General features: G+C 46.6%; 1 protein-coding gene across 1 annotated transcript in view; it reads right to left on the bottom strand.

Annotated features, from left to right (window-relative positions):
- Positions 1 to 22,695, bottom strand: part of LOC135517530 (cadherin-18-like) — a 377,846-nt gene that overhangs the window by 235,756 nt on the left and 119,395 nt on the right. The window lies entirely within an intron of this gene.

Below are 22,695 nucleotides of genomic sequence, written 5' to 3'. Positions count from 1 at the left end.
TTGGCTAATGACACGACAGATCATCAACAATGATAAGACAGCCTACAGGGAGGAGTTCTGACGGCAGGAACTCTGACGGCATGGTCCCACGTAAACAACGTCTCCCTCAAAGTTATGAAAACAAAATATATATGGACTTCAGGATGAACCAGGCTGACCACGCACCCATCCTCATCAATGAGGCCTTCTTGGAGATGGTCACCAACTTCAAATTCCTCTGTGTACGCATCTCAGAGATGCTGAAATGGTCTAACCACACAGACAACATAGTGAAGAAGGCACAACAGCGACTTTTCAACCTCAGGAAGCTGAAGAAATTTGGCCTGTCCCCGAGGGCACTCACAGTCTTCTACAGGAGAGCCATCGAGAGCATACTGTCAGGCTGCATCACAGTCTGGTACAGCAACTGCACCGCTGCGGACCACAAGGCTCTTCAGAGGGTGATACATGCAGCCAAACACACCATTGGATGCATACTGCCTGCCCTTAAAGACATCTACAACACCATGTGTCTCAGGAAGGCCAGAAGATTATCAGGGACTCCAGCAACCAAAGCCATGCCCTGTTCACCCCGCTTCAATCACTAAGATGCCCAGTACAGGGGCATCATGGCAAAACTGAAAGACTGGCCAATAAGCCACCATTAGTCAGCTACCTGCTCCCCCTCCACCCTATACATGTGACTATTAAACACTCGGGAATCTGAATATATACCGTCTCTTTATCTTTTGCAATCATTGTTTATGCTTAGCTTGCAGTGTTGACCTCTAATAGATGTGCAATCTTGGAGTGCTGCCCTTGTCCATCTATTGCAGAGATTGAAAAGGAACCCTTGAGATCTCTGCTTTGTGGAGAAAGTACTTTACCCTTGTGTGGCGTTCGGGTCTGTGAGACCCATTTTTATGTTTACGAAAAGAAAAATCATACAATTAATTATTTTTTCAACCTGAGACATTGCTCTTGGCTCATTTTCTGTGAAGAACATGTAAAAGAACACATTTTATTGAGTGCTCACCGTGCACCCCCCTGCACATTTATAGTACATAGCTTTGTATGTGTGGCTCCTTACCACAATCAATCAGCATGGCAAAAATAATCTCTGCACAGAGGGCTTTAGATTTTTGAATTTGCAGAGAGAGAGAAGCAAGTGTGGATGGAGCAACTTTTCCAAATATGAGGATCATGTCTCTGTCAATTCGGTGTCTGACAGTGAGTTGGAAGAAGAGGATAAGATTGACCATCAGCAAGCCCCAGGACCAGCCTGTCAGCTACTAGCTCATCAGCAGCCTCTAGGAGGAGAAATATGGATGTCAGCAAGTGGTGATATTGAATGGTCTTCATGCCCAAGGAGTGAGCCACCCTGCATGGATGCCAATGTGATATGGATGTAACCAGGACCAACACAGATGGACATAAAGTCTTCTTTTAAACTATTCATCCCATACACCATCCAGAAAATAATTCTGGAATACCATAATATGGAGGGAAGGTGTGTTTTTGGAGAATGATGGAAGATGGACCAAACTCATGTACATGCATTCTTCTGGGTTCTTATCCTTGCTGGGGTTTTCAGATCCAATGGGGGAATACACAGAATCCCTGTGGGATGCAGAAACTGTCAGACAACTTTTCTGTGCAACAATGTCCAGGATTACCTGCTTTGATAACCAATACACCAGACCAGCTTGGTGGCAGAGAGACAAGCTAGCTGTGATCAGGTCAGTGTGGGACAAGTGGGTGGACAGCCTTATTTTACAAACACGGGCCCAGAATTACTGTTGATTAACAATTTATGCCATTTAGGGGCCGCTGCCCCTTCAGGTAGTTCCGACCGTCTAAACCCGTAATATATGGAATCAAGATCTGGGCTGCCTGTGATGCTGCTTCATCATATGGGTTGAAATTGCAAGTGTATATGGAGAAGCCAGATGGAGAAGCCCCTGAGAAGAACCAAGGGATGCGGATTGTCCTGACACAGGGACTCCATGGGGCACAACATCACATGCAATAACTTTTTTACTTTGCACAAGCTGGGACAGGCGTTCCTCAAAAGGAAGCGGACGATGGTAGGAACAGTACAAAAAAACAAGCCAGAGCTCCCAACTCAGCTGTTGAATACATGGAACAGGCCTATCAAGGGGAACTACTACTTCAAAGTCTCAGAGTGATGTCACCGATTGAAACGCTATTTAGCGCGCACCACCGCTAACTAAGCTAGCTTTCACATCCGTTACATATTGTTACAGCTGGCCAAGCAAGGAAAGTCAGACACACACACATGCAACAACTGAGACCTTGAAGTAGTAGTTCCCCTTGCTCTGCAAGGGTTGCGGCTTTTGTGGAGCGATGGGTAAGGATGCTTCGTGGGTGACTGTTGTTGATGTGTGCAGAGGGTCCCTGATTCGTGCCCAGGTATGGGCGAGGGGACGGTCTAAAGTTTACTGTTACATATAGATGTGGGTGAATGAGATGTTCGTGAATTTTTTTCCCCATCATTCTAGATTGCAGTCGGTAGCAACAAGAAGAAGTGTTGTGATGAACAAGAATACACAGTGCAGATACATTTGCAACATGCACACAGTAAAACGCATGTCCCTCATGTGGTTTGTAGACCGGCCTTCATTTCTTTTCAATGGGGCTCATTTATCATTTCCATAAAATACTGTAGGTAAAATTTGTCCTTCAAATTTGTTCAGTTCAAAGCATTAAACTTCAACAGTGATGAAAACATTGTTTCATTTATATTTGTTCAAGATAAACATGATTTATTCCATGTTATTATATACTGTATATATATATATATTTTTTACCTTCGCCTTTACCTTTTTTACCTTTAAATTCTTATTTACAATGATGGCCTACCTTAGCCAAACCCAAACCCGGACTATGCTGGGCCAATTGTGCACCGCCCTATGGGACTCCTAATCACATCCGGTTGTGATTAAGTATTAAGTATTTTTACGTAAATTGTTATGGCTGTTCAAAAACCCAATAATGTTGTGGGTCCATCAGACCCGTGAACATTGGGTGAATAACAAAAACATGAACACCACATAAGGGTTAAATGACAATGAATTACTAATTTTGCACAAAAGGCAAACATAATATAACCACTTAGTACATTGGCCCTGTATTCAGATATAATCTATTCATCAGAAGTAGGTATATTTTTCTGCCCTTGATCACACAATTAAATAGATGTATGTTAAATATCTTTGTGATAATTGTTTATGTGTGAATGAAAATGTATAACATCAACAACATTCCGGTCTGTAATTCTGCAAAATATCAAATGAAATCAAACGTTATTTATTTATTTGAATGCAACAAGTGTAGACCTTACCGTGAAATGCTTACTTTACAAGCCATTAACCAACACGGCAGTTGGCAGTGTGCGGGGGTACAGATTAGTTACGGTAATTTGCACCTGTAGGTTGGGGTGAAGTGACTATGCATAGATAATAAACAGCGAGTAGCAGCGGTGTACAAACAAATGGAGGGAGAGGTCAATGTAATACTCTGGTGGCCATTTGATTAATTGTTCAGCAGTCTCATGGATTGGGGGTAGAATCTGTTAAGGAACCTTTTGGTCCTAGGTTTGGGGCTCTGGTACCACTTGCCGTGGGGTAACAGAGAAAACAGTCTATGACTTGGGTGACTAGAGTCTCTGACACTTTTATGGGTTTTCCTCTATGTGCTTTATAATGTCAAAGCTTATTTTATAGACTGAAGTGTGGCTGAGGCAACACTATACTTGCAAGGCCATGGACTCAGTGACATTGGCTACAGTTGCCTGAAGACTCTTCTCTTCTCTTCGCCTGTTTCAAGTTTACTTCAGTTATGTACACAGACACAAACACACCCCAACGCACACAGAAAAAAAAAATGTTTTATTTTCAGAGGAAGCTAGCACCATAATCTAGGAGTGAGATAAGGCGCTCTCCCACTGTGGGGTGAGACGGATCACTAATGTTCAGAGGTCCTCTATCAGTATGTGGGCCTCTGCTTCAGTTCTCGCTCCCACACCCAGTGTTCCTATTCCGGTGATGTTCATTATGTTCTCCTACCCTCCACCATAACAAGTAGTTTTAGAAAGGAAATGGCTCTGGGTTCTACAACAGCTAACGTTTAAAGCTAAAATTGACATGTCCTGGATCTGTTTATTTTCCGGTAGCAACAGAGGCAATGTTTGGAAAAAGATGGAAATAACTTAATGAATACTTCAAAGCCTTATACTGTAGCTCGGTAGCTATTTAACAACAAGATATGTATCATGCTGTTTAGGAATAATAGGGTCTCCTGAAGTTTTTTTTAGCAGTATGAATATCTTATTCTCTTGTTCTGCTTTGCATGTGGTTGGTTTCTTGAGTAGATATTCTTGGAGAGACAGAGCAGGGATAAGAGAGTCGTGAGGTACAGTACAGGATATCAGCAGGTAATCCAGTTTGTGTGTCTCACTGTCCCAGAGGTCAGGCCTGTCAGCCATTGTTTCTAAATACAGCTGACAGAAGACACCATACAATAGGCCTATTGGCTGCATCTTAAATGGCACCTTATTCCCTAAATAGTGCTCTACTTTTGATCAGGGCCTAAAGGGCACTGATCAAAAGTAGTGCACTATAAAGGGAATAGGGTGACGTTTGGGATGCAACTTAAGACTGAGGGAATATCTACAGATAAGCTCTTCAGCTTATTACCGGTCAAGAACCGTTTGTAGGTCAACTCAGAACAGTTCTACTTGGTCCAAATGTAACAAGTGGATAGTTTCGCCTCAATTTCAACTCGCAAATATAGTACTCTCTTTCTCTGAAAAATACATCTGAACATAAGTGCCTCACTCACAAAGGCTATAAACATTTCGTAATGTTTAATCAATACTAGAGTTTATGGGGTCAAAGGCTGGCACTATAGATCTGGCGGACACCTGCATGGCAAACATGATGTCTCAGTAATCTCATAAAACATAGATTATTGGAAAGCAAGGGGTCAGGCGCCAGCCACACCTCTCAGAAATCACAATTTCTCCACAGGATCACAGAGTTCAGCAGTTAACGTTACCCTTTAGGCTTTGACTCAGGCAACATCCATATACCAGGCACTCTGGGTTTTAAATTGTGTGGCCTCTCCAGAGTCTTCGAAGGTTGCCTCCCAAATGGCACATTATTCCCTTTATAATGCAAAATGCCACTGGTAAAAGTAATGCAATTTAAAGGGGTTAGTGTACCATTTGAGATGCAGTGGGAGTGTCAAGTGCTAGTAAGTGAAATATCTTAGCTGTGAAATCCGGAGGGGGGAGTACTGTGCCTCAACGTCACAGAAAAGGTAACCTGAGGAGGTGGAGGTCCTTTATCTCCCAGGTTAGCGTTGCATCCCAAATGGCCATCCCTTTTCCCTATTTTGTGCTGTACATTTTACCGTGGCCCACAGGGTTCTGGTCTAAAGTAGTGCACTATAAATGGAATCGGGTGCCATTTGGGAGGAAGCCTTAATATAACCACTCAAATAAATCCTTTCCCCTGTTGGCCACATCTCATACAGACCATATTGACCTGTCCTCCACAGTTACCCCTATTAGAGCCAGGTTAGGTTGGACCCCTTTGGAATGAAAGGATAAGTGAGGACAGGGCATTTTGTCCTTAATCTATTATAACATTAACAAAATGTTAGTATCACTCCAGTAACACTTTACAGTAATTGTCTCACATACCCGTGTAAGGCTGTAATTACTCCAGTAACAACATTCAGAATTAACATTCATAATATAAATGAACAAACCTGGTCAAGCCACCAGCACTAGCTACCATCCTGTTTACTGCATGACACATTTAAGTATTTGCCAGATTCCCTCATTAAAACAGTTAATGGTTTCACCCGGTAAAAAACTGGCCATAACCTCCCAAGTTATATTTTTAATTTTAGCTAAATCAAAAAGCACTTCATAACAGTCTATCCAAACGTTTTGGTAAACTAAAAGTCATTTTGAATCCATCGTGCTAATTGAGCCTTAGCGATTTGAGGGCGACATCTTAATCTCTTACCTCATTAAGCGCTATACTGTGGAAATATTCTCAGTCAAGGCAGGGACAGGAAAGCAGCCAAACAGTGTTGACTTTGGAGTCCGATGTTCTTGTATCTGTGATGATAAATCATGTGCATGGCGGTCAGATGTGACTTGTCGTCTGAGCAGAAATGCAACAAGAGAACATGCTGTTAATTCTCTGAGTAATCCCTCCTTATCATCTTAGGGAAATAAATCACATAAACGGATTGCCTAGGTTTAAACGATTTCCAACACATCTGTTCAATAGAGACCGTTTGTACTGCTTGCCACTATTTTTCACTTTAATCTCCAAGGACAAGTGGCGGCAATCTAAGCACCACTTTGTGGTATAAGACGCTGTGGTTACTTATGAGACGGATAACCGGATAGAATACAAGTTGGGTTGACATGGAAAAAGACATGATTGGCGTCTTAGATTAAGAGCAAGCCAGAACCTCTGGCTTTGATGGTGGCAAATTGAGATTTTGTACAATCAGACAATGCACACTTATTGCTTATAATTAGTTAAACAATAAATACTTACTCATACAACCCTGACTTAACCAGGAAAGTCAATAATGAACAAACTGATGACACATAGTACTTCTCTAATTTGAACATTGATAAGTCACTTTGCAGTTCAATTTGAGGTTTGAGAACACTCACACTTTGACATCCTAAGGCTCTCATCCAGTGTACAGCAATTAGACATACTCTAAGAATACAAAACATTAGGAACACGTTCCTGATGTTGAGTTGCACCCACCCCTTTTGCCCTCAGAACAGCTTCAATCACCGGGACATGGACCATGTTGACTCCATCGGGGCTGGCCCATGTTGACTCCAATGGAGTACCACAGTATGAGTCCCACACCCATACAACCTTTTGCATGATGTCTACTTTAATGCTAATTAGCATTTTCCAATCTGAGAGTAAATAGAGCCGAATATGTTGATAAAAGTCACCATGTCCGATAGAGATTTACATGGTTATTGTCACGCCCTGGTCGAAATTTATTATGTTTATTCTTCATTTATTCGGTCAGGCCAGGGTGTGACATGGGTTATTGTGGTGTGTTTTTGTCTTGGGGTTTTGCGGGATGTATAGCGTTAGTCTATGGCTGCCTGAGGCGGTTCTCAATCAGAGTCAGGTGATTATCGTTGTCTCTGATTGGGAACCATATTTAGGCAGCCATATTCTTTGTGTGTCTCGTGGTTGATTGTCCTTAGTGTCCTTGTTCCTGTCTCTGTGTTAGTTTACACTAGTATAGGCTGTTTCGGTTTTCGTTACGTTCTTTTTGTTTTGTAGTATTTGTATTGATTTGTGTTTATGTTTTATTCATTAAACATGGATCGCAATCTACACGCTGCATTTTGGTCCGACTCTCTTTCACCGCATGAAAACCATTACAGAATCACCCACCACAAACCGACCAAGCAGCGTTTCAACAGGCAGGAGCCACAGGAGAAACAGCAAAGGCAGCAACAGCGGCGCAATGAGGATTGGACATGGGACGATAGTCACGATATATTGGATGGCAAGGGTTGCTACACATGGGAGGAGATCCTGGCGGGAAGGGATCGCCTTCCATGGGAACAGGTGGAGGCAGCGAGGAGAGTAGAGGCAGCCGGAGAGAGGAGCCGGCGATATGAGGGAACACGGTTAGCAAGGAAGCCTGAGAGTCAGCCCCAAAAATTTCTTGGGGGGTGGCTCACAGGGAGTAGGGCTACGCCAGGTAGGAGACCTGTGCAAACTCCCTGTGCTTACCGGGGGGCTAGAGAGACCGGGCAGGCACCGTGTTATGCAGTGGTGCGCACGGTGTCCCCAGTGCGGGTGCATAGCCCGGTGCGGTATATTCCAGCTCCTCATATCGGCCGGGCTAGAATGGGCATCGAGCCAGGTAAGGTTGGGCAGGCTCGGTGCTCAAGAGCTCCAGTGTGCCTGCACGGTCCGGTCTACCCAGTACCACCTCCACACCCCAGCCCTCCGGTGGCAGCTCCCCGCACCAGGCTTCCTGTGCGTGTCCTCGGCCCAGTACCACCAGTGCCAGCACCACACATCAGACCTACTGTGCGCCTCGCCTGTTCAGCGCAGCCAGAGCTGCCAGCCTGCATGGAGCAGCCAGAGCTGCCAGCCTGCATGGAGCAGCCAGAGCTGCCAGCCTGCATGGAGCAGCCAGAGCTGCCAGTCTGTATGGAGCAGCCCGAGCGGCCAGTCTGCATAAGCAGCCAGAGCTGCCAGTCTGCAAGGAGCCGCCAGTCTGCCCAGCGCCGCCAGTGCCGCCAGTCTGCCCAGCGCCGCCAGTCTGCCCAGTGCCTCCAGTCTGCCCAGCGCCACCAGTGCCGCCAGTCTGCCCAGTGCCGCCAGTCTGCCCAGCGCCGCCAGTCTGCCCAGAACCGCCAGTCAGCCAGGATCTGCCGGAAACGCCAGTCAGCCAGGATCTGCCGGAACCGCCAGTCAGCCAGGAACTGCCGGAACCGCCAGTCAGCCAGGATCTGCCGGAACCGCCAGTCAGCCAGGATCTGCCGGAACCGCCAGTCAGCCAGGATCTGCCGGAACCGCCAGTCAGCCAGACTCTTCCAGATCCGCCAGTCAACCAGACTCTTCCAGATCCGCCAGTCAACCAGACTCTTCCAGATCCGCCAGCCAGCCAGGATCTGCCGGAGCCAACTACCTGCCTGAGCTTCCTCTCAGTGCTGAGCTTCCTCTCGGTGCTGGGCTTCCTCTCAGTGCTGGGCTTCCTCTCAGTGCTGGGCTTCCTCTCAGTGCTGGGCTTCCCTCAGTGCCGAGCTGCCCCTGTGCTGAGCTGCCCCTCTGTCCCGAGCTGCCCCTCTGTCCCGAGCTGCCCCTCTGTCCCGAGCTGCCCCTCTGTCCCGAGCTGCCCCTCAGTCCCGAGCTGCCCCTCAGTCCAGTGGGGTTCTGGGTGAGGACTACTAGGCCATGGTCGGCGGCGAAGGTGGACAATCCTAGGACGCGAGGAGGGGGGACTAAGACATTTATAGAGTGGGTTCCACGTCCCGCGCCGGAGCCGGAGCCGCCGCCACCATGGACAGACCCTCCAGAAAACCGGACCCTCCCAGTATTGTTTTGATGTGCGTGCCTCAATAGAATCCGTTATGGATCGATTCCCCTGACATAGGGAAGACAGGGCCCTGGAAGCCTCACCCCAAAAACAGAACGTCAAAAATATATTATGTTTAAAGTCTTCATTTATTCGGCCTCCCAGGCCACAGTGTGACATGGGTTAATGTGGGCTGTGCTTTTTGTCTGGAGGGTTTTCACACTGATGTGAGGAATGTTAGCACTCAGTGGCTCCCTGAGTAACACGGCGGTTCTCAATCAGAGTCAGGTGATTGGAAGTGGGCGGTGGATCGAGGTGATTGGGAACCTGTCTTGTGAGGCAGCCATATTCCAGGGTCTCAACAGCATGTCGGGTGATTGTCCTCCTCGTGTCCTTGTTCCTGGATCTCTGTGTTAGTTTACACTAGTATTGGCTGTTTTCTGTTATGTACTTGAGTGAAGACCCAAAAGCGGTTTTAACAGAAAACAGAGTTCTTTAATGAAAAAACAGGAATGGCATAAATCCTCTTCCGACGTTGTATAGTGCAGGATGCACCTGCCAGGCCGACTCCGACAGGATAGGACAAGGTGGAAGCAAACGAGACGATAGCTTGCTTCTGGCATGAAAAACACAAACAAGAATCTGACACTGAAAGTAGCAGGAACAGAGAGAGAAATAGAGACCTAATCAGAGGAGAAAGAGAGAACAGGTGGGAAAGGATGAATGAGCTAGTTAGGGGAGATGTAGAACAGCTGAAGAAGGAGAGACAGAGAAGGTAACCTAATAAGACCAGCAGAGAGAGACAGAGTGAAGAGAAAGGACAGGAACAGACATAATAAGACATGACAGTACCCCCCCCCCACTCACCGAGCGCCTCCTGGCGCACTCGAGGAGGAAACCTGGCGGCAACGGAGGAAATCATCGATCAGCGAACGGTCCAGCACGTCCCGAGAGGGAACCCAACTCCTCTCCTCAGGACCGTACCCCTCCCAATCCACTAGGTACTGATGACCACGGCCCCGAGGGCGCATGTCCAAAATCTTACGAACCCTGTAGATAGGTGCGCCCTCGACAAGGATGGGGGGGGGGAGGGACGAGCGGGGGCGCGAAGAACGGGCTTAACACAGGAGACATGGAAGACCGGGTGAACGCGACGAAGATAGCGCGGGAGAAGAAGTCGCACTGCGACAGGATTAATGACCTGAGAAATACGGAACGGACCAATGAACCGCGGGGCCAACTTGCGAGAAGCTGTCTTAAGGGGAAGGTTCTGAGTGGAGAGCCATACTCTCTGACCGCAACAATATCTAGGACTCTTGGTCCTACGCTTATTAGCGGCCCTCACAGTCTGCGCCCTATTACGGCAAAGTGCCGACCTGACCCCCTTCCAGGTGCGCTCGCAACGCTGGACAAAAGCCTGAGCGGAGGGGACGCAGGACTCGGCGAGCTGAGATGAGAACAGCGGAGGCTGGTACCCGAGGCTACTCTGAAAAGGAGATAGACCGGTAGCAGACGAAGGAAGCGAGTTGTGGGCGTACTCTGCCCAGGGGAGCTGTTCTGACCAAGACGCAGGGTTACGAAAAGAAAGACTGCGTAAAATGCGACCAACAGTCTGATTGGCCCGTTCGGCTTGACCGTTAGACTGGGGATGAAAGCCGGACGAGAGACTGACGGAAGCCCCAATCAAACGGCAAAACTCCCTCCAAAATTGAGACGTGAACTGCGGACCTCTGTCTGAAACGACATCTGACGGAAGGCCATGAATTCGGAAAACATTCTCGATAATGATCTGAGCCGTCTCCTTAGCAGAAGGGAGCTTAGCGAGAGGAATGAAATGAGCCGCCTTAGAGAATCTATCGACAACCGTAAGAATAACTGTCTTCCCCGCTGATGAAGGCAGTCCGGTGATAAAATCTAAAGCGATGTGAGACCACGGTCGAGAGGGAATGGGAAGCGGTCTGAGACGGCCGGCAGGAGGAGAGTTCCCAGATTTAGTCTGCGCGCAGACCGAACAAGCAGCGACAAATCGACGCGTGTCACGTTCCCGAGTGGGCCACCAGAAACGCTGGCGAATGGAAGCGAGCGTACCCCGAACGCCGGGGTGGCCGGCTAACTTGGCAGAGTGGGCCCACTGAAGAACGGCCGGACGAGTAGGAACGGGAACGAACAGAAGGTTCCTAGGACAAGCTCGCGGCGACGGAGTGTGAGCGAGTGCTTGCTTTACCTGCCTCTCAATTCCCCAGACAGTCAACCCGACAACACGCCCCTCAGGGAGAATCCCCTCGGGGTCGGTGGAGACCTCAGAAGAACTGAAGAGACGAGATAAAGCATCAGGTTTGGTGTTTTTGAGCCCGGACGATAAGAAATAACAAACTCGAAACGAGCGAAAAACAGAGCCCAACGAGCCTGACGCGCATTAAGTCGTTTGGCTGAACGGATGTACTCAAGGTTCCTATGGTCAGTCCAAACGACAAAAGGAACGGTCGCCCCCTCCAACCACTGTTGCCATTCGCCTAGGGCTAAGCGGATGGCGAGCAGTTCGCGATTACCAACATCATAGTTACGTTCTGACGGCGATAAGCGATGAGAGAAAAACGCGCAAGGATGGACCTTGCCGTCAGAGAGAGAGCGCTGAGAAAGAATGGCTCCCACGCCCACCTCTGACGCGTCAACCTCAACAACAAACTGTCTAGAGATGTCAGGTGTAACAAGAATAGGTGCGGATGTAAAACGATTCTTAAGAAGATCAAAAGCTCCCTGGGCGGAAACGGACCACTTAAAGCACGTCTTAACAGAAGTAAGGGCTGTGAGGGGAGCTGCCACCTGACCGAAATTACGGATGAAACGACGATAGAAATTCGCGAAGCCAAGAAAGCGCTGCAGCTCGACGCGTGACTTAGGAACGGGCCAATCAATGACAGCCTGGACCTTAGCGGGATCCATCTTAATGCCCTCAGCGGAAATAACGGAACCGAGAAAAGGGACAGAGGCGGCATGAAAAGTGCACTTCTCAGCCTTCACATAAAGACAGTTCTCCAAAAGGCGCTGGAGGACGCGTCGCACGTGCTGAACATGAATCGGGAGAGACGGTGAAAAAATCAGGATATCGTCCATGTAAACGAAAACAAAAATGTTCAGCATGTCTCTCAAGACGTCGTTAACTAGTGCCTGAAAGACAGCTGGAGCGTTAACGAGGCCGAAAGGAAGAACCCGGTATTCAAAGTGCCCTAACGGAGTGTTAAACGCCGTCTTCCACTCGTCCCCCTCCCTGATGCGCACGAGATGGTAGGCGTTACGAAGGTCCAATTTGGTGAAAAACCTGGCTCCCTGCAGGATCTCGAAGGCTGAAGACATAAGAGGAAGCGGATAACGATTCTTAACTGTTATGTCATTCAGCCCTCGATAATCCACGCATGGGCGCAGGGACCCGTCCTTCTTCTGAACAAAAAAAAACCCCGCTCCGGCGGGAGAGGAGGAGGAGACTATGGTACCGGCGTCGAGCGAAACAGACAAATAATCCTTGAGAGCCTTACGTTCGGGAGCCGACAGAGAGTATAATCTACCCCGGGGGGGAGTAGTTCCCGGAAGGAGATCAATACTACAGTCATACGACCGGTGTGGAGGGAGAGAAGTGGCCTTGGAACGACTGAACACCGTGCGCAGATCGTGATACTCCTCCGGCACCCCTGTCAAATCGCCAGGCTCCTCCTGTGAAGAAGAGACAGAGGAAACAGGAGGGATAGCAGACATTAAACAGGTCACATGACAAGAAACATTCCAGGATAGGATAGTATTACTAGACCAATTAATAGAAGGGTTATGGCGCACTAGCCAGGGATGACCCAAAACAACAGGTGTAAAAGGTGAACGAAAAATTAAAAAAGAAATGGTTTCGCTATGATTACCAGAGACAGTGAGGGTTAAAGGCAGCGTCTCACGCTGAATCTTGGGGAGAGAACTACCATCTAAAGCGAACAAGGCCGTCTCCCTAACTGTCTGAGAGGAATGTCATGTTCCCGACCCAGGTCTCGTCCATAAAACAGCCCTCCGCCCCAGAGTCTATCAAGGCACTGCAGGGAGCAGATGAACCGGGCCAGCGGAGATGGACCGGAAAGGTAGTGCATGATCTTGAAGGAGAGACCTGAGTAGTTGCGCTCACCAGTAGCCCTCCTCTTACTGATGAGCTCTGGCTTTTACTGGACATGAGGTGACAAAATGACCAGCGGAGCCGCAGTAGAGACAGAGGCGATTGGTGATTCTCCGTTCCTTCTCCTTGGCCGAGATGCGGATACCCCCAGCTGCATAGGCTCAGCATCCGAGCCGGCGGAGGAGGGTGGCAGTGATGCGGCAGGTGGCAGTGATGTGGAGAGGGGAGCAACGGAGAACGCGAACTCCTTTCCACGAGCTCGGCGACGAAGATCAAACCGTCGCTCTATGCGAATAGCGAGAGCTATTAAGGAGTCCAGACTGGAAGGAACCTCCCGGTAGAGGATCTCATCCTTAACCTCGACGAGGAGACCCTCCAGAAAACGAGCGAGCAAAGCCGGCTCGTTCCAGTCACTAGAGGCAGCGAGAGTGCGAAACTCAATAGAATAATCCGTTATGGATCGATTCCCCTGACATAGGGAAGACAGGGCCCTGGAAGCCTCCTCCCCAAAAACAGAACGGTCAAAAACCCGTATCATCTCCTCCTTAAAGTCCTGATACTGGTTAATACACTCAGCCCTCGCCTCCCAGATTGCCGTGCCCCACTCACGCGCCCGTCCGGTAAGGAGAGAAATGACGTAGGCAATGCGGGCTGCGCTCCTGGAGTAAGTGTTGGGCTGGAGAGAGAACACCACATCACACTGAGTGAGGAATGAGCGGCACTCAGTGGGCTCCCCAGAGTAACACGGCGGGTTGTTGATCCTGGGCTCCGGAGACTCGGAAACCCTGGAAGTGGGCGGTGGATCGAGGTGGAGTTGGTGAACCTGTCTTGTGAGGTCGGAGACTTGGACGGCCAGGGTCTCAACAGCATGTCGAGCAGCAGACAATTCCTCCTCGTGTCTGCCTAGCATCGCTCCCTGGATCTCGACGGCGGAGTGAAAAGGGTCCGGAGCCGCTGGGTCCATTCTTGGTCAGATTCTTCTGTTATGTACTTGAGTGAAGACCCAAAAGCGGTTTTAACAGAAAACAGAGTTCTTTAATGAAAAAACAGGAATGGCATAAATCCTCTTCCGACGTTGTATAGTGCAGGATGCACCTGCCAGGCCGACTCCGACAGGATAGGACAAGGTGGAAGCAAACGAGACGATAGCTTGCTTCTGGCATGAAAAACACAAACAAGAATCTGACACTGAAAGTAGCAGGAACAGAGAGAGAAATAGAGACCTAATCAGAGGAGAAAGAGAGAACAGGTGGGAAAGGATGAATGAGCTAGTTAGGGGAGATGTAGAACAGCTGAAGAAGGAGAGACAGAGAAGGTAACCTAATAAGACCAGCAGAGAGAGACAGAGTGAAGAGAAAGGACAGGAACAGACATAATAAGACATGACAGTTTCGGTTTTCGTTACGTTCTTTTGTTTTGTAGTATTTGTATTGATTCGTGTTTACGTTTTGTTCATTAAACATGGATCGCAATCTACACGCTGCATTTTGGTCCGACTCTCTTTCACCGCATGAAAACCATTACAGTTATCAAAACATCACGCCAGGGCAAACCTACACAAAACCAAGCCATTATTTAAAAGTTTTTGAATGCTAGGTTTTATGGGTATTATGACACCTCCACTGTGGGACTGTACACTTCCCATAGTTGTGTAAAGTTGGCTGGATGTCCTTTTAGGTGGTGAACCATTCTTGATACACACGGGAAACTGTTGAGTGTGAAAAAACCCAGAAACATTGCAGTTCTTGACAGAAACCGATGCTCCTGGCACCTACTACCATACCTTGTTCAAAGGCACTTAATGACAGGTTGCCAAATAATATCTGGGGCTGTGTAACAATGGGGTTCAAATACGATCTATCTAGTCTCTCACATCTATGCAGCCTGCCTGCCCATTGTACTTACCTTTAGCATCCCAAATGGCTCCCTTTTCCAGATGTAGGGAATAGGGTGCCATTTGGAATGCAGACATAGACAGTATTAGATGAATGTGAAATGTGACTCAACTCAAATAATTTGAGATAAAAAAAAATTGAGATAAAAAAAGGGTGCTAGATGCCAATGTTCCCATAATAATGCCCCCTAGTGTCCCTGAGAGTGTGTGTTCACATATAGTCAACAAAGTGTTCTTTGTATACTATTTACACATTTTTGCCTTTTTGCAGGAATTTACTCTTCTGAACAGAATTCTCTGCATTCTCCTCTACGGTCCCTATGCCAGATGGGAGATAAGGACTGTATGATTACATTCCCAAAAGACAAACATTTATATCTGTGAAATAAACTCTGAGCGGTTGGTTTGGGCCAGATACCAGGTCCGCAGGGCTTAAGAGGCAACCACTCACAAAATTTTCAGTTAGACATATTATTGGGAACCAAAACCTTTCTTTACCTTCTCTTGCTCTGGCTCTGTAGTAGTAACCTGTATCAGAATCCCATAGTTCTGTAGGACTAAAGTTTTGAAATTGAAATGTATCGAATGAAGGTAGATTACAATTTATGTGTTGCTTAGAAAATGCTACCAGAGGGCATCAAACTTTAACATTAATGAATTAACCTGTCATATAGTGGCTGACAATAACCATACTAAACATAGAAACATAAAGAAACACTCTCCTTTTGACTTTTCAAACTCTATGGTCATCATTGGCCAATTTCACAAGGATAACATTCTTTCACTCTCCAGCCAGCTCCAAACAGAGCGCCTATAGGTCTTTTAACATTATTGTATCAAATCAAATCAAATGTATTTGTCACATACACATGGTTAGCAGATGTTAATGCGAGTGTAGTGAAATGCTTGTGCTTCTAGTTCCGACAATGCAATAATAACCAACGAGTAATCTAACCTAACAATTCCAAAACTACAATCTTATACACACAAGTGTAAAGGGATAAATAATATGTACATAAAGATATATAAATGAGTGATGGTACAGAACGGCATAGGCAAGATCCAGTAGATGGTATCGAGTACAGTATATGCATATGAGATGAGTAGTGTAGGGTATGTAAACAAAGTGGCATAGTTTAAAGTGGCTACTGATACATGTATTACATAAAGATGCAGTAGATGACATAGAGAACAGTATATACATATACATATACATATGAGATGAGTAATGTAGGGTATGTAAACACTATATTAAGTAGCATTGTTTAAAGTGGCTAGTGATATAATTTATATACATTTCCATCAATTCCCATTGTTAAAGTGGCTAGAGTTGAGTCAGTATGTAGGCAGCAGCCACTCAATGTTAGTGGTGGCTGTTTAACAGTCTGATGGCCTTTAGATAGAAGCTGTTTTTCAGTCTCTCGGTCCCTGCTTTGATGCACCTGTACTGAACTCGCCTTCTGGATGATAGCGGGGTGAACAGGCAGTGGCTCGGGTGGTTGTTGTCCTTGATGATCTTTATGGCCTTCCTGTGACATCGGGTGGTGTAGGTGTCCAGGAGGGCAGGTAGTTTGCCCCCGGTGATGCTTTGTGCAGACCTCACTACCCTCTGGAGAGCCTTACTGTTGTGGGCGGAGCAGTTGCCGTACCAGGCGGTGATACAGCCCGACAGCATGCTCTCGATTGTGCATCTGTAGATGTTTGTGAGTGCTTTTGGTGACAATCCAAATTGCTTCAGCCTCCTGAGGTTAAAGAGGCGCTGTTGCGCCTTCTTAACGACGCTGTCTGTGTGGGTGGACCAATTCCATTTGTCTGTGATGTGTACGCCGAGGAACTGAAAACTTGCTACCCTCTCCACTACTGTCCCATCGATGTGGATAGGGGGGGTGCTCCCTCTGCTGTTTCCTGAAGTCTACAATCATCTCCTTTGTTTTATTGACGTTGAGTGTGAGGTTATTTTCCTGACACCACACTCCGAGGGCCCTCACCTCCTCCCTGTAGGCCGTCTCGTCGTTGTTGGTAATCAAGCCTACCACTGTAGTGTCGTCCGCAAACTTGATGATTGAGTTGGAGGCGTGCATGGCCACACAGTCGTGGGTGAACAGGGAGTACAGGAGAGGGCTCAGAACGCACCCTTGTGGGGCCCCAATGTTTAGGATCAGCGTGGTGGAGATGTTGTTACCTACCCTCACCATCTGGGGGCGGCCCGTCAGGAAGTCCAGTACCCAGTTGGACAGGGTGGGGTCGAGACCTAGGGTCTCGAGCTTGATGACGAGTTTGGAGGGTACTATGGTGTTAAATGCCGAGCTGTAGTCGATGAACAGCATTCTCACATAGGTATTCCTCTTGTCCAGATGGGTTACGGCAGTGTGCAGTGTGGTTGAGATAGCATTGTCTGTGGACCTATTTGGGCGGTGAGCAAATTGGAGTGGGTCTAGGGTATCAGGTAGGGTGGAGGTGATATGGTCCTTGACTAGTCTCTCAAAGCACTTCATGATGACGGAAGTGAGTGCTACGGGGCGGTAGTCGTTTAGCTTACCGTTACCTTAGCTTTCTTGGGAACAGAGACAATGGTGGCCGTCTTGAAGCATGTGGGAACAGAAGACTTGGATAAGGATGATTGAAAATGTCTGTAAACACACCAGCCAGCTGGTCTGTGCATGATCTGAGGACGCGGCTGGGGATGCCGTCTGGGCCTGCAGCCATGCGATGGTTAACATGTTTAAATGTTTTACTCACATCGGCTGCAGTGAAGGAGAGTCCACAGGTTTTAGTTGCAGGCTGTGTCAGTGGCACTGTATTGTCCTTAAAGCGGGCAAAAAAGTTATTTAGTCTGCCTGGGAGCAAGACATCCGGGTCCGTGACGGGGCTGGTTTTCCTTTTGTAATCCGTGATTGACTGTGAACCCTGCCACATACATCTTGTGTCTGAGCCGTTGAATTGAGATTCTACTTTGTCTCTATACTGACGCTTAGCTTGTTTGATTGCCTTGCGGAGGGAATAGCTACACTGTTTGCATTTGGTCATGTTTCCGGTCACCTTTCCCTGGTTAAAAGCAGTGGTTCGCGCTTTCAGTTTCATGCAAATATTGCCATCAATCACGGTTTCTGGTTTGGGAATGTTTTAATCATTGCTATTGATTGTTAATGCACTTTCTAATGAACTCACTCACCGAATCAGCATATTCCTCAATGTTGTTGTTGGACGCAATGCGGAACATATCCCAATCCATGTGATGGAAGCAGTCTTGGAGTGTGGAATCAGATTGGTCGGACCAGCGTTGAATAGACTTGAGTGCGGGAGCTTCTTGTTTTAGTTTCTGTCTGTAGGCAGGGAGCAACAAAATGGAGTCGTAGTCAGCTTTTCCGAAAGGATGGAGGGGGGAGGGGACCTCATATGCATCGCGGAAGTTAGAATAGCAAAAATCCAAGATTTTACCAGCCCTGGTTGTGCAATCGATATGCTGATACAATTTAGGGAGTCTTATTTTCAGATTAGCCTTGTTAAAATCCCCAGCTACAATGAATGCAGCCTCAGGGTAAGTGGTTTCCAGTTTGCAAAGAGTCAAATAAAGTTTGTTCAGGGCCATCGATCTGTCTGCTTGGGGGGGAATATATACGGCTGTGATTATAATCAAAGAGAATTCCCTTGGTAGATAATGCGGTCGACATTTGATTGTGAGGAATTCTAAATCAGGTGAACGGAAGGACTTGAGTTCCTGTATGTTGTTGTGATCACACCACGTCTCGTTAATCATAAGGCATACGCCCCGCCCCTCTTTTTACTAGAAAGATGTTTGTTTCTGTCGGCGAGATGCGTGATGAAACCAGCTGGCTGCACCGATTCAGTTAGCGTCTCTCGAGTGAGCCATGTTTCCGTGAAGCAAAGAACGTTACAGTCTCTGATGTCCCTCTGGATTGCTACCCTTGCTCGGATTTCATCAACCTTGTTGTCAAGAGACTGGACATTGGCGAGTAGTATGCTCGGGAGTGGTGCACGATGTGCCCGTCTCCGGAGCCTGACCAGAAGACCACTTAATTTCGCTCTTTTACGACGTCATTGTTTTGGGTCGCAGGCTAGGATCTATTCCGTTGTCCTGGGTGGAAGGCAGAACACAGGATCTGCTTCGGGAAAGTCATATTCCTGGTCGTACTGATGGTGAGTTGACGTTGCTCTTATATTCAGTAGTTCTTCCCGACTGTATGTAATGAAACCTAAGATTACCTGGGGTACCAATGTACGAAATAACACGTAAAAAAACAAAATACTGCATAGTTTCCTAGGAATGCGAAGCGAGACGGCCATCTCTGTCGGTGCCGGAAATAGCAGAGGACGTATGTTACGTCCTCTGCTATCTCATGGTTTGAGAGTTACCTGTCTAACAGAACAGAGAGGCTGTTCATTAATGGAAGCCTCTCCAACATAATGAAGGTAGAGTCAGACATACCCCAGGGCAGCTGTCCAGGCCCCTTACTATGTTTTTTACTGATGGCCTGCCACTGGCACTGATTAAAGCATGTGTGTCTATGTATGGTGATGATGCAAATTATACAGTACATTCGTAAAGTATTCACACCCCTTCACTTTTTACACATTTTGTTATGATACAGCCTTATTCTACAATGAATTAAATTCATGTTTTTCTCTCCCACTTGGAATTTGCCATCCTGTTTCCATTGATTCTACAACTTCATTGGAGTCCACCTGTGGTAAATTCAGAAATGCACACACATGTCTATATAAGATCCCACATTTGACAGTGCATGTCAGAGTAAAAGCCAAGATATGAGGTCGAAGGAATTGTCGGTAGAGCTCCGAGACAGGATTGTGTCGAGACACAGATCTGACGAAGGGTACCAAAGAACACAGTGGCCAACATCATTCTTAAATGGAAGAAGTTTGGCTTGTCTGGTAGTCTCATGTCACTGGGCTGCTCTTGGCTGTGCTTACCTTTGTAGTCTGTAATGGTTTGCAAGCCCTGCCACATCCAACGAGCGTCAGAGCAGGTCGTAGTATGACTCAATCTTAGCCCTGTATTGACATTTAGCCTGTTTGATGGTCGTCGGAGGTGATAGCGGGATTTCCTATGAGTACCGCTCCTTGAAAGCGGCAGCCATGTCTTCTGGTTGGGGTATGTATGTACGGTCACTGTGGGGACGACACCATCGATACACTTACTGATGAAGCCAATGACAGACATGGTGTACTCCACAATGCCATTGGAGGAATCCCAGAACATATTCCAGTCTGTACTCGCAAAACAGTCCTGTAGCTTAGCATCTGCTTCATCTGACCACTTTTTTTGATCTAGTCACTGGTGCTTCCTGTTTTCATTTTTGCTTGTAAGCAGGAATCTGGAGGATAGAATTATGGTCAGATTTGCCAAATTGAGCGTGAGGGAGAGATTTGCATGTGTCTCTGTGTGTGGAGTATAGGTGGTCTAGAGTTATTTTACCTCTGGTTGCACATTTAACATGATGATAGAAATGTGGTAAAACTGATTTAAGATTCCTTGCATTAAAGTCCCCGGCTATAAGGAGTGCCGCCTCTGGGTTTTCTTGTTTGCTTATGGCGGAATACAGCTCCTTCAATGCTATCTTAGGGCCAACCTCTGACTGAGGTGGTATGTAAACAGCTACGAAGAATACATATGAGAATTCTCTCGGTAGGTAGTGTGGTCTACAGCTTATCATGATATGCTCAAGGTGAGCAATAGCTTGAGACTTCCTTAGATATAGTGCACCAGCTGTTATTTACAAAAATACATAGTCCGCCGCCCCTTGTCTTACCAGATGCCATTGTTCTATCCTGCCGGTACATCGTATAACCAGCCAGCTGTATGTTGATATTGTCATCTTTCAGCCCCGACTCCGTAAAGCATAAGATATTCCAGTTTTTAATGTCCCGTTGGTAGTTTAATCTTCCCCGTAACGCATAAATTTTATTATCCAAAGATTGCATGTTTGCTAGCAGAATTGAGGGAAGTGGAGGTTTATTCGAACACCTACGACTTCTCAGAAGGCAGCCCGCTCTCCATGGCCTCTCTTTCTCTGCCTCTTCTTCACGTAGATCACGGGGCCGGTGGCCTGTTCCCGAGGAAGCCATAAATCCACCGCCTCGGGCTCATCAGAGTCGTTAAACAAGAAAAAAGATTCTGCTAGTCCGTGGTGAGCAATCGCAGTCCTGATATCTGGAAGTCATTTTGGTCATGAGAGACGGTAGCGGCAACATTATGCACAAAATTTGTAAAATAATAAGTTACAAACAACGTAAATAAACAAACAAAAAAACACAATCAGTTGGAGGCATGTAAAACTTCTGCCTTCTGCTCCGGCACCGTCTTAGGTGGGGTTCCAAATGTATAGTCTACTATTTCTGACGAGCTCTGGTCAAAATTAGTACAATATATAGGGAATAGGATACCATTTGTGACACAGACCTAGTTTTCCACTTATCACAGAGACACAATAGCTTATTCGACAAATGTTGATGTAAACATTTCTAACAATACTATATGAAGGGAGAATGTTGTAAATATTTTGCTGCAATACTGTCTACTTTTGCAGAATATTTATACTGTTACAAGCTTGCATTAGCGTCAGTACCTTTGTGTCTTTTTTGTGACGTTGTTCCATTTAAATAGACATGTTAGAAGATGATATGTTTGGATATGTAGGAATTGCTCTGTTTTAATCTAGAGTTGCAATTTGATATGACATCCAGACAGGATAATCTCTGCATGGAGAATGACACGTAGCCAACAAAAATCAAGTCACATTGTCTCTGAAACCGATCGGCAGCTACCTCTGACGTAGTTCTCACATATTTACAAGATGAAAAACAGGCAAACTGACAGTCAGTCCAGTTGTATCTTGGAAGATGCATAGAGACTAGTTAGCTCCTATGAGATGCTGATCTGACAGTAACATCCTAAGGGGCTAATGGAAGTAGATGAGTAGGAATGGGATTACAGAAAGACGGTACACAACATGAAATACATGAAGTACACTACAATCCACAGAAATAAAAGCCAAACCACACTCAGTATCTTTTCTCCATTTTCCCATTGAAATAGACTGTGTCCCAAATGGAACACTATTCCCTCTATAAGTAGGGAGTACTGCACTATATAGGGGTTAGGGTGTAATTTGAGACGCAAGCTCGATCAAAGCATCTCCAGGTGAACTCATGTCCATTAACACACATGAAGAGTGGAAAGGCTAACTGCAAGCATCTTCCGAGATAATGGTGCATACTGAGAGTAGGCATATAGGGGACAGGACATTATACATGAATAAAAAGGATAAGAGCATTCAAATGGTTTTCCTCAGCAAAGCTAAGGGTCACACACTCTCTGCAATGAGTTGGAGCTGCCTGCCAATTTCTAGAGGTAATTAACAGCAAACATTATTCTTGTTCTTCACTTCTCTTTTGTTGCTCTTTATTTTCGATGTGTCACATAGTTTTGAGTCTGGGATGAGGAGGGGTTAAACGCAACTGTGTAATCCTGTGTGCTTTCTTTCCAAACACTCTCTACGCACAATGTCACTTT

This window comes from Oncorhynchus masou, chromosome 28 (assembly GCF_036934945.1).
Source record: "Oncorhynchus masou masou isolate Uvic2021 chromosome 28, UVic_Omas_1.1, whole genome shotgun sequence".
Classification (NCBI taxonomy): domain Eukaryota; kingdom Metazoa; phylum Chordata; class Actinopteri; order Salmoniformes; family Salmonidae; genus Oncorhynchus; species Oncorhynchus masou.
This window is presented reverse-complemented; position numbering and strand designations above follow the sequence as displayed.